Raw genomic sequence first — 11,005 nt, forward strand, 5'->3', positions numbered from 1 at the left:
TATTTTTGGTAGAGACGGGGTTTCACCATGTTAGCCAGGATGGTCTCAGTCTCCTGACCTCATGATCCGCCCACCTTGGCCTCCCAAAGTGATGGGATTACAGGCATGAGCCACTGCGCCCGGCCTGGATTAGACCATTTCTAAAGACCCTGCCAGTTCCATAAACACATGCCTGTAATCCCAGCTACTCAGGAGGCTGAGGTGAGAGGATCCCTTGAGCCCAGGAGTTCAAGTCCAGCCTGGGCAACATAGAGAGACCCTGTCTCAAATACATACATAAATAAAGGGAGGAAGGAAAAAAGGTTAATACTTACATAGATAACCTTGCAATTTATACCAATTTTTTTGTTTGTTTGTTTTGTTTTTGAGGTGGAGACTCGCTCTGTTGCCCAGGCTGGAGTGCAGTGGTGCGATCTTGGCTCACTGCAGCCTCTACCTCCCAAGTTCAAGTGATTCTCCTGCCTCAGCCTCCTGAGTAGCAGGAATTTACAGGCATGCACTACCACACCTGGCTAATTTTTGTATTTTTAATAGAGACAGGGTTTCACCATGTTGGTCAGGCTGGTCTCAAACTCCTGACCTCAAGTGATCCTCCTCCCTCAGCCTCCCAAAGTGCTAGGATTATAGGCATGAACCACCGTGCCTGGCTAAAAATTTTAAGACAAATATTATACTAGAAAAAAAAAATAGGTCGGGCACGATGGCTCATGCCTAAAATCCCAACACTTTACGAAGCCAAGGCAGGCAGATCACTTGAGCTCAGGAGTTCAAGACCAGCCTAGACAACAGGGCGAAAGCCCGTCTCTACAAAAAATACAAAAATTAACCAGGTGTGGTGGCATGTGCTCGTAGTTCCAGCTACTCAGGAGGCTGAGATGAAAGGATCACCTGAGTCTGGCAGGTTAAGGCTGCAGTGAACCATGATTGTGCCCCTGCACTCCAGCCTGTGTGTCAGTGTGAGATTCTATCTCACAAGGAAAAAAAGGAAAAAAGAAAGAAAAAGAAAAAAATAAACTTCTATTATTCTACTTCCCAGGAAAAGGGTGGAGGTTAAGCAGAAGGTGCTAGCTACACTAGAAGGCTGAGGGCCACATGGTTGAGACAGTAGTTTCTGTTTGCAAAGGAGAGTCAAGCCTAGTCACAATAGGGTGCCTTTTTGTCTGTGCATTGTAGGAACCTAGGGCCACCCCAACCTTCTTTTTCTGTGCCTGGCCAGGCCCCAGGTACATGAACTTACAATTGCCAGCTTCCCCTCACACTCATCAATGCGTCTAGTCAGCCACCATCTGCAATTCCCCCTCAGATATCCCTTTGTTTCATCAACTGCTAAGACCAACAGCCCAGGTGTGTCCCAGGAGACATCCTAACACACCCAGATGGTTCCCACCTAGCTCAGGCCTTCATCACCTTCCTCCTGGGCCTCTGTAACTATTCCCTTGCCTCCCACCCTCTTGGCCTAAGGGACATTCCTCCCCTCCTGTTTTTCTCACATGTCTTTGGTCAATCTTTCTCAGGTCCATTTGTCTTTCAGCCTGTTACCTGCCTCCCCTTTCTGTTTACCCCTTAAATTTGGATGAAGCCCTGATGGTTTCCTCCTTGACCATCTATGTAATAGTAACATAACAAAAGTGGAAACAACTAGGACTTAATGGCGCTTATAAGGTACAAAGGACTTCACACGTGTTTTCATTTGATTCTATGAGGTAAGCTATTATCCCCCATTTAATAGAAGTCAATGTTGCCTTCATGGAGTGTCTGAAAACTGTCATTTCCTTTTTATTTCCATTGCCACTGCCCTAATTCGAGCTCTTAATACCGCGTCTTAGACCCTTGCTTCAGCACCCTAGCTGACAATATTGTAGGTCTTAGCGGTTGATGAGAAGGAAGGGATGTAGTTCCAGTTAACCAATTGACCAAGGGCTTTCGACTTAAGTGAACCAGACCAGGCTCCACTCAGAACAGTGGTTACGTGGTGGGCTGTGCTGTAAAGATAAGGTACTCAAAACTAGAATTATTTGGAGAAAAGATTAGGGTCACATGCACACAAAACTAAAACCTATGATTGGTCTGAGCATAAAGAGGACAATTTCTGATGAAATAGGTGAAGAGCTGCATAATGAACTCCCTGAGAGTCTCCTTGGAAGCCCCACCCTGCCAGGATTTGTGTGCCCGGTTCCCAAACCATCTCCAATCAACCCCTTCTGCAGCCTCAGCCTGTTGGAGAAGGTAAACCTGTACTCCCTAGTTTAAGTCACAAAAAAGTCCCATCTCTGAAAAGAAAAAAGAATAAAAATAAAGAACGTAATATTAGAAATATTAAACAGAGAGGGCCGGGCGCGGTGGCTCACGCCTGTAATCCCAGCACTTTGGGAGGCTGAGGCAGGTGGATCACGAGGTCAGGAGTTCAAGACCAGCCTGGCCAATATGGTGAAACCCTGTCTCTACTTAAAATACAAAAATTAGCTGGGCGTGGAGGTGTGCACCTATAATCCCAAGTACTCTGGAGGCTGAGGCAGGAGAATTGCTTGAACCCAGGAGGTGGAGGTTGCAGTGAGCTGAGATCACGCCACTGCACTCCAGCCTGGGTGACAGGGTGAGACTTCATCTCAAAAAAAAAAAAAAGAAAGAAAGAAAGAAAGAAAAGAAAAGAAATATTAAACAGATAAATTTAAATTCATAGTGGGTGGGGTGGATTGTTTTGCAATAATTGTATGTTTTGTCTGCTTTGAAAGGTGTTTAAAGCTTATAAGCAAAACTGACACAGGAGGATTGCTTGAGGCCAGGAGTTTGGGCAATATAGCAAGACCTGTATTGCTCGATTAACCTGTACTGACCGACCTGTATCGGGCAATACAGCAAGACTAACTTGGGCAATACAGCAAGACCTGGTCTCTACAAAACACACTAAAATTAGCCAAGAGTAGTGGCACACGTCTGTAACGCTAGCTACTTGGAAGGCTGAGGAGGAAGAGGAGGATGGCTTGAGCCCAGGAGCTTGAGGCTGCAGTGAACTATGATTGTGCCACTGCACTCCAGACAGGGCAACAGAGTAAGATCCTGTCTCTGAAAAAAAAAGAAGAGGCCGGGCGCGGTGGCTCACACCTGTAATCCCAGCACTTTGGGAGGCCGAGGTGGGCGGATCACAAGGTCAGGAGATCGAGACCACAGTGAAACCCCGTCTCTATTAAAAATACAAAAAATTAGCTGGGCACAGTGGTGGGCGCCTGTAGTCCCAGCTACTCAGGAGGCTGAGGCAGAAGAATGGCGTGAACCCGTGAGGTGGAGCTTGCAGTGAGCCGAGATTGCGCCACTGCACTCCAGCCTGGGGCACAGAGCAAGACTCTGTCTCAAAAAAAAAAAAAAAAAAAAAAAAAAAAAAAAGAAAGAAAGAAAAAAAAAGAAGAAAGAAAATAAAAACAGATAAATTTATGAAGAGTTTGATGTTTGATTTCATTTGCAATCAGTGTTTAAATATTTGAGGAAACATAACCTGGTAAATTTGTGAGTTTTTGATTTACTGGTTGTATAAATAGTATGGGAGTATTTGGGGAATATTACTTGAATAGAGATTAATAAATTGGACATCAAAGTACAAAAAATAAATATTTTTTCCATACCCAAAAGCACCTGGGATGTTAAAGAATTTATCCTAAGCTTCCTGTCTCTGATTTCTGGGTCTTCAATTGATCCCCATTCTGTTGTTTGCATCTCTGTGACTCTATTTCCTTATCTATAAAATGGGATGATACTGCCTAAGAAGGTGGCTGTGAGGATTTAATAACTCCTTCTGAAGCACTTACTACAATGCCCGCACATACTTGCTATATAAATGTTGGCTGTCTTTATTTTATCCCAATATTACCTTGATTATGCCACCTCCTGCTCAAAACCCTTTAATTACTCTCCAGTGACCCCAGGGCAAATCCAAGTTCCTTTCACTTATGTCCTAACTTCCTGCTTCCCAGCCTTGGCCCTCACTATTTATTCCCTGCCACCTCCAGCCCACCAGACAGATTAAATTCCTCCCTATACTTCCCCTGGTCCCCCATCATCATCATTTCTTTCATACTATTCCTCCACCTGAAATGCCTTGCCTCCCTCCCATGCCATTATGGCCAGTGCAAACTCCTATTATCCTTCAAAACCCATCTCAAATACTACTTCTTCCAATATGCTTTCATGGTCATCTCCAACTCTCTCCTGCCTCTGAACTCTTTATTAGTACCTCTTTCCCGGCAAGCATAACATTCTTTACTGCATCAGAGCCAGTCACCTACGTGTCTGGTCATCCCTGCTGACCCATAAGCTCCTTGAAGGCAGGACCCACTTCTGATTGATCTTGGGAAACACTAGGCTGCCTGGCCCAAGGCCTGGCATGTAATAGGTGCTCAGCTAACAGATGGTGGATTCTACTAGCTCTGGGTAGTTGTGTCATCTAAGCAGAAACAGCAGGAACCTGCAGGTTTCCCAGGCCACCCTCACTGACCTGTGTAGACTACGAGGGCACAGAAAACCAAGGAAGCCAGCAGTCTGCACATGCAGGGTCCACCGAGCAGATGGCAAGAAGACGGCAGAGCCAGATTCCAGCAGCATGTGGAGCTGTGTGTGCTCAGCTCATCAACATTCTCCCAGACATTTAGCTCCTCAGTCAGTCAACATTTATTTTATTTTATTTTATTTTTTGGTCTATTCTGTGCCAGGCACTGTGTGAGGTGCAGCAGACACCAGCCTGGTGTCAGTTCCCAAAGAGGTATGCCTATGTGCCCAGAGCTCCTGTGTGTGCACATACATGTACCCACGTGCACGCCCCACACGGCCTCGAGTTCCAGCTCCCGACAAGCTGAGCCGCCTGTGAGCCGAGGCTGAGAGGGCTGCCTATTACCCTGTTTCCAAACAACTCCCCTTTCTGCGCCAGCGCCGCTGCCTCTCCCGTCTGTTTGCCCCTCGCCGCCTCCTTCCTCTGTTGGGGCTGCCGCTGATGATGAAATTTGGCTTGCAACACCCTCTTCCTCCCCTTCCTGCAGGCCTGGGAGAGGATTAAGCCGCTGGAGTCTGAAATCGGAAAGATCCCAGCTTCTGCTCCCCAGCACCTCCCCTCGCCCCCTCCCCCTCCCCGCCCATGCAAAACCAGAAAATTAATCTCCCCTTCTGCCTGTGATATGGCGGGCTGCATTACAAGCTGGGCGTCGAGATAAAGCGGGGAGCCGCGGGACGACGGCCCAGTGCCGGGGCCCCGGGTGGGGCCGGCCAGGGAGATAAGGGCCTCCCAGCCCCATGAATTATTCACCGGCGCTGCCTCCTCCGGCTCAGCGGCCGCCCTGGGCGCTGAGATTGCGCCTTCCAGAGGGGCCTGGGTAGGGTGGGAGGGGGGTCCGTGGGGAAGGATAGCAGGCTATAGAGGGGTCTTCCTATGGGGGATGGGGAGAGAGGAAGACTGTACTTAGCTGGGGGACAACTCAGAGACACAAGCGCTTTGAAGAGCCAACTGATGCAGGGGAAGAAGGTGTCCCCAGGCCCTGGGAAGCCCAGACTCAGCCAGAACCTCCGCAGATGTGCTCCTTATTTTACAACTCATTAAACGCTATTGAGAGGCTACAATTGCCAGACTCAGGCCAGGTCCCAGCACCCCAGAGCTAGAGAGCCAGTCCCACCTGAGGGCGCCCTCAATACAATGCACCTACCGAATGGGGGCTGTGTTTGGACCTGGGCGCATTCCACTCACAGGGCCTGTCTCAGCCACATTCCTCCCCCCTCCCCTCCTCTGGTAGTCAAGACAGCCGCTGCTTGCTCTGGGGGAGCACCCCGACTTGAGGGGGTACAAGAGGAGGAGAGAGGACAGATCTGCTCCCAGGCCAGCCAGAGCTCCCCAAACAGAGAAGCCAGGGCAGGTGGTGTAGGGGGAAAGTGGTGGTGTAGGGGTAAAGTGGGGGTCAATGCTAGGATAGGGAGATAACCAGGGAAGTTTCCTGCGAGAGGAAATAACCCCAGGCACTATGTGAACCTTTTGTTTCTCTCCTTTCTTGCTTGTTCTCAAAGACCCAGAATTTGAAAGCAGGGAAGGACCTTAACAGTCTCTTCCCTATCTCAAAGTCTCTATCTTTCCGCCTTCTCCCTACCTTCTCTCTTCTCTCTCCTCTCAATCTCTGTCTCCAATCCTCCCTCTCACTGCATATTGTGTGTCCATCTGCCCTTTGAAGTTCTGCCTTGGCCCCGATGTCTCCACCTCTCTTCTCACTGTATATTCTCTCTCTCTCTCTGTATATTCTCTCTCTCTCTCTCTCTCTCTCTCACTGTATATTCTCTCTCTCTCTCTCTCTGTATATTCTCTCTCTCTCTCTTTCTCTGTATTTTCTCTCTCTCTCTCTTTGAGATGCAGTCTCGCTCTGTCTCCCAGGCTGGAGTGCAGTGGCACGATCTCGGCTCACTGCAAACCCCGCTTCCCGGGTTCAAGCAGTTCTCCCTGCCTTGGCCTCCTGAGTAGCTGGGATTACAGGTGCCCACTACCATGCCTGGTTAATTTTTGTATTTTAAGTAGAGATGGGGTTTCGCCATGTTGGCCAATTCCTGCCCTCAAGTGATCCACCTGCCTTAGCCTCCCAAAATGCTTGGATTACAGGCATGAGCCACTGTGCCCAGCCTATTGTCTCTTTAATGATCCCTCCCTTCTGAAGTATTGACTCCCCCAAATGATATGTTGACACACAAATTGTAATGTGTCATAGAGGGAAGGTGGCTATCTGCTGTACCCCACCCCCCTAACTGGGGAGAAAAAAGAAGGGTTCAACATGGTCCTGGATGTTCAGACAAACTGCTGAGACCCAGACAGAGGCAGCAGTATGGGAAGAGAGCCCCCCAGAGATGCACTGGCACAAGAAAGAGAGCCTGAGACACCTAGAGAGCCAGGAATGAGAGGTGCTGGGGGACAGTGAGGACCAGAGGTCACTCCTTCAGGATTGCAGAGGCAGACACCTGCCTGACAGGCAACCTGGAACTCGTGGACTCCTGTAGCAGATACAGAGCCCCATGTTCATGAAGCAGTGGACAAGGCACATTTGTTGAGACCCATATTCAAGTTGGAGAGGGAAAGGTGATGAATAGGAGAGGAAGAAGAGATGGAGAGTGAAGAGGGGGCTAGATTAGAAGGAGGAAGTGGGGAGGAGGGAAGGGTGAGTCCCAGAAGGATGGAGAAGACAGAGACTTGAGTGGGAAAAGGGAGAAAAGTTGAGTGGAGGAGAGAGGAGATTAGAGAGAGGAATGAGAGAAAAGAGACAGGATAGCATAGGGCGGGGAGAAAGGGTGAGGATAGCAGATAAGTGTGGGAGTGGGGTAAGAGGAGCATTTGGACCAGTAAAAAGAGAAAGCAGTGGAGAAGATGAGGGTTATTGGTGGAAGGGGGGGGCCGCAACGTTGAATGTGGAGGGTGGGGGAGGCTGTGTTGCTGGGTCCCGTCAGCCTTAGGTCCCCAGCCCCTTCCCAATGCGTGCTAATTAACTCCTTAATTGTCTCTGCATTTGCTGAGCTGGCAGATGAAGTGCATGCAGACAGATTGGGGCGCGTGTGATTTCACGCACGGGGGAGCGGAGAAGAGCTGCCTGGAAATCCCAGAGGGCCTTGTCCCCCCCTTTACCCTCCCTCTTCACCCATCTCTGAGAGGCTGGAGGGCGCTTCTGCACCTAGAGCAGATGGGGCCATCTGCAAGGGAAGCATCCATGGGGAATTTGCCCCCATCAGCCTTTCAGGGATGATCATAATGCTTGCCACTATTGATGGAACACCCCCTACTGTTTTCAAGACACACGTTGTTTCAACAGCATGGGCATTAGCTGGGTTTTATGGTTTCTGGAGAAAAGTGAGACTCAGGCTAGGTTACTTGCCCAGGACCACACAGCACTAGTGTGACAGCTGAGATTTGAACCCAGGTGAGCACAAGGCCAAAGTCCTAAGTGGGTCCTGGCTAGATGCCTCCAGCCAGCAGAGGGAGGAATATCTTCAGGCCTATTTCCCTCTCAGTCCCTGGTGGGGATAAAGGGTACTGAGGTCTAAGGACCGCAGGGGCCAGAGAAAATGAAGCATGGAGAAGAAGCTGGGAGGATGCTGAAGGAGCCAGTATCCTCTGTCAGGACTTGGACAAGGGGTGGGTGGGCCAGAGAAGCAGAAAGAAGTAATGAGACACTAATCACAGCCCTTGGATCCCTCAAGTGTTATCTTACTGAGGCCCTGCCAACATCAACTTCCTCTTTTCCTCATCCCTGTCCCACAAACCCCTGTCAGAGTGACTGCCCCCCTGCCTCTCCCTGCTGGCAGCCCTGGCTCAGCCCTCTATTTTACTCCCGGCCCTTGCACTAGAGTCACTGCTCAACATGTTTGTCTCTCTTTTCACACTGGGATATTTTGAGGGCAAGAACTCCGCCAGTCCTCACCATGTCCACAGGGCCAATCTTGGGGCTTCATCCAGGAAAAGCCGCGGTGAAGGTTTGCTGCGATGTACAGGGTAAGGATGAGGGGATATGCATGTGCAAGAATCCATCACTTCTCAAATGAAGAAGCAGCAACAGCATGAGGGATTTAGGTTGTATGTAAGAAAGAACTTCCTAAGACTGGGGCCTGTGACGCTATGAAACCATAATTCAGACCCATAGGTTCTGAAGAGCAAGGTTGCTCAAGATTGGCTACATGTTAAAGGCCTCAAAAAATTGGGCAATTGGCCAGGCACAGTGGCTCACGCCTGTGATCCCAGCACTTTGGGAGGCCAAGGTGGGTGGATGAGCTGAGGTTGGGAGTTCGAGACCAGCCTGGCCTACATGGTGAAACCCCAACTCTACAAAAGATACAAAAAAATTAGCTGGGCATGGTGGCGTGCACCTGTAATACCAGCTACTCGGGAGGCTGAGGCAGAAGAACCTCTTGAACCGGGAAGGCAGAGGTTGCGGGAAGTGCAGTGAGCCGAGATCGTGCCATTGCACTCCAGCCTGGGCGACAGGGTGAGACTCTGTCTTAAAAAAAAAAAAAAAAACACAGTTGGGTGATCTGGGCCCCAGCCCCAGAGATTCTGATTTCATTGGTCTAAAGTGGAGCTATGGCATTGCAGTGTTTGTTTGTTTGTTTGTTTGTTTTTTGAGACCAAGTCTCGCTCTGTTGTCCAGGCTGGAGTGCAGTGGCACTATCTCTGATCACTGCAACCTCTGTCTCCTGGGTTCAAGCGCTTCTCCTGCCTCAGCCTCCTGAGTAGCTGGGATTATGGGTGCGTGCCACCACGCCTGACTAATTTTTGTATTTTCTGTTGAGATGGGGTTTCACCACATTGGTCAGGTTGGTCTCCTGACCTAAGTGATTCACCAGCCCCGGCCTCCCAAAGTGCTGGGATTGCAGGCGTGAGCCACCACACCTGGCCGGCATTGTAGTTTTATCTTATTATTTTTATTTTTTGAAATCGAGTTTCGCTCTTGTGCTCCGGCTAGAGTGCAATAGCACAATCTCGGCACACTGTAACTTCTGTCTTTCGGGTTCAAACAATTCTCCTGCCTCAGCCTCCTGAGTAGCTGGGATTACAGGTGCCTGCCACCACGCCCAGCTAGTTTTTGCATTTTTACTAGAGACGGGTTTCACCATGTTGGCCAGGCTGGTCTCAAACTCCTGACCTCAGGTGATCCACCCTCCTCAGCCTCCCAAAGTGCTGGGATTACAGGAGTGAGCCACTGCGCCCAGCTGGCATTTTTAAAGCTCCCCAGGTGATTCAGATGTGCAGCCTGGGTTAAGAACCAGTGCCTTAGATTCTGCCCTGGTTTGGCTGCACTGGTGGTTTTACCACTGGATCCAAATGCTACTGCTATTGATAGTTATTTACTTATTGGGGGATTTACTAGGTACATGCCAATGTACTAAGCATTTTCCATGCATTAGCTCACGTAATCCTCAAAAATATCCTGTGAAATATCTCTGCCTTACAGATGAGGAATATTATCTCTGCCTTACAGATGAGGAAACCGAGGCCCAGAGAAGTCAAGGGACCTGCCTATGCTAATGAATGGCAGGGCCAGGTCTGGAAGCTGATTCTCCTGATTCATACCTTCTGTCTTCCCCCAGACTCCTCCTGAGGCTGCTCCTTGGCCTCAATCAGTCCTCGCCTGCCTCCACCTCACCTCATCACCTTCCCTCCACCCCCGCTGCTCCCTCAGTAACATCCCAGGTGACTGAAGCAATTTGCAGCCATTTGAAGAGGCTCCACGTGTCAGTCAGCCTGCGAGCGTGGGGAGGTGGGGAAATTACAGATGCTCCAAGATGGTGTTCCCCTCCCCCTGAGGATATTTGGAATTCAGGAATCAGACTCTGCCTGATGCTTCCTCAGGTCTCTGGGACCCTCCCAGGTGATTTCCCACTCCCAAATGCCCCCACGAGTTGATTCTAAGTATCTGGGAGAGGGCTGCCACCCAGTGGCTGCCCGGGGGCATGGCAACCTTCCAGCACTGCCTGGTTCCGCTGAACAGCTCCCCAACCAAAGACCTGAATCCAAGATCCTCTCTTCCTTTTGGCAGCTCCGTGTCCAGTCCCCTAGTAAATGGATCTCGACCTCCCTCCTCCACAGTCTTAAGTCCACCCTCCCACTAGGGGATCTCCAGACCCCTTCTCTGGTTTCCTACATGTCTACTACTCCCAACGCCTCACAACTTCTCATCCAACTTCTTTCCAATGTGCCATCCCCTTCTCATTACAGGTTCTTTCTTCCAACTTAAAGCCCGGCACCATGTCCTAGGAATACACCTCTCACTGTCCTTCTCCCAGAGTCGCACCAGCCTGCAAGTAGAGCAAAGGAGCCACTAGAGACAGAATTCTGGTCCCCCGCACCCTCCTCCTCATCATCTGACACCATCAGACCTCAACAGCCTCTGTGCTAAGAGCCCCTAATGAGCATCAGCAAATTAACAACTTCCCCTTGATTGCTCCTTCTCTGTTAATTGGATAGGGAGGGCCCCCCAAGGCCTCTCAGAGAAGAGGAGGGAGGCAGGGA

At 49.9% G+C, this 11,005-nt stretch overlaps 1 protein-coding gene across 1 annotated transcript in view; it reads left to right on the forward strand.

Annotated features, from left to right (window-relative positions):
* The window catches only part of LOC126931026 (cytochrome c oxidase assembly protein COX14), a 144,039-nt gene that overhangs the window by 68,274 nt on the left and 64,760 nt on the right, over nucleotides 1-11,005 (forward strand). The window lies entirely within an intron of this gene.

This window comes from Macaca thibetana, chromosome 11 (genome assembly GCF_024542745.1).
Source record: "Macaca thibetana thibetana isolate TM-01 chromosome 11, ASM2454274v1, whole genome shotgun sequence".
Lineage (NCBI taxonomy): Eukaryota > Metazoa > Chordata > Mammalia > Primates > Cercopithecidae > Macaca > Macaca thibetana.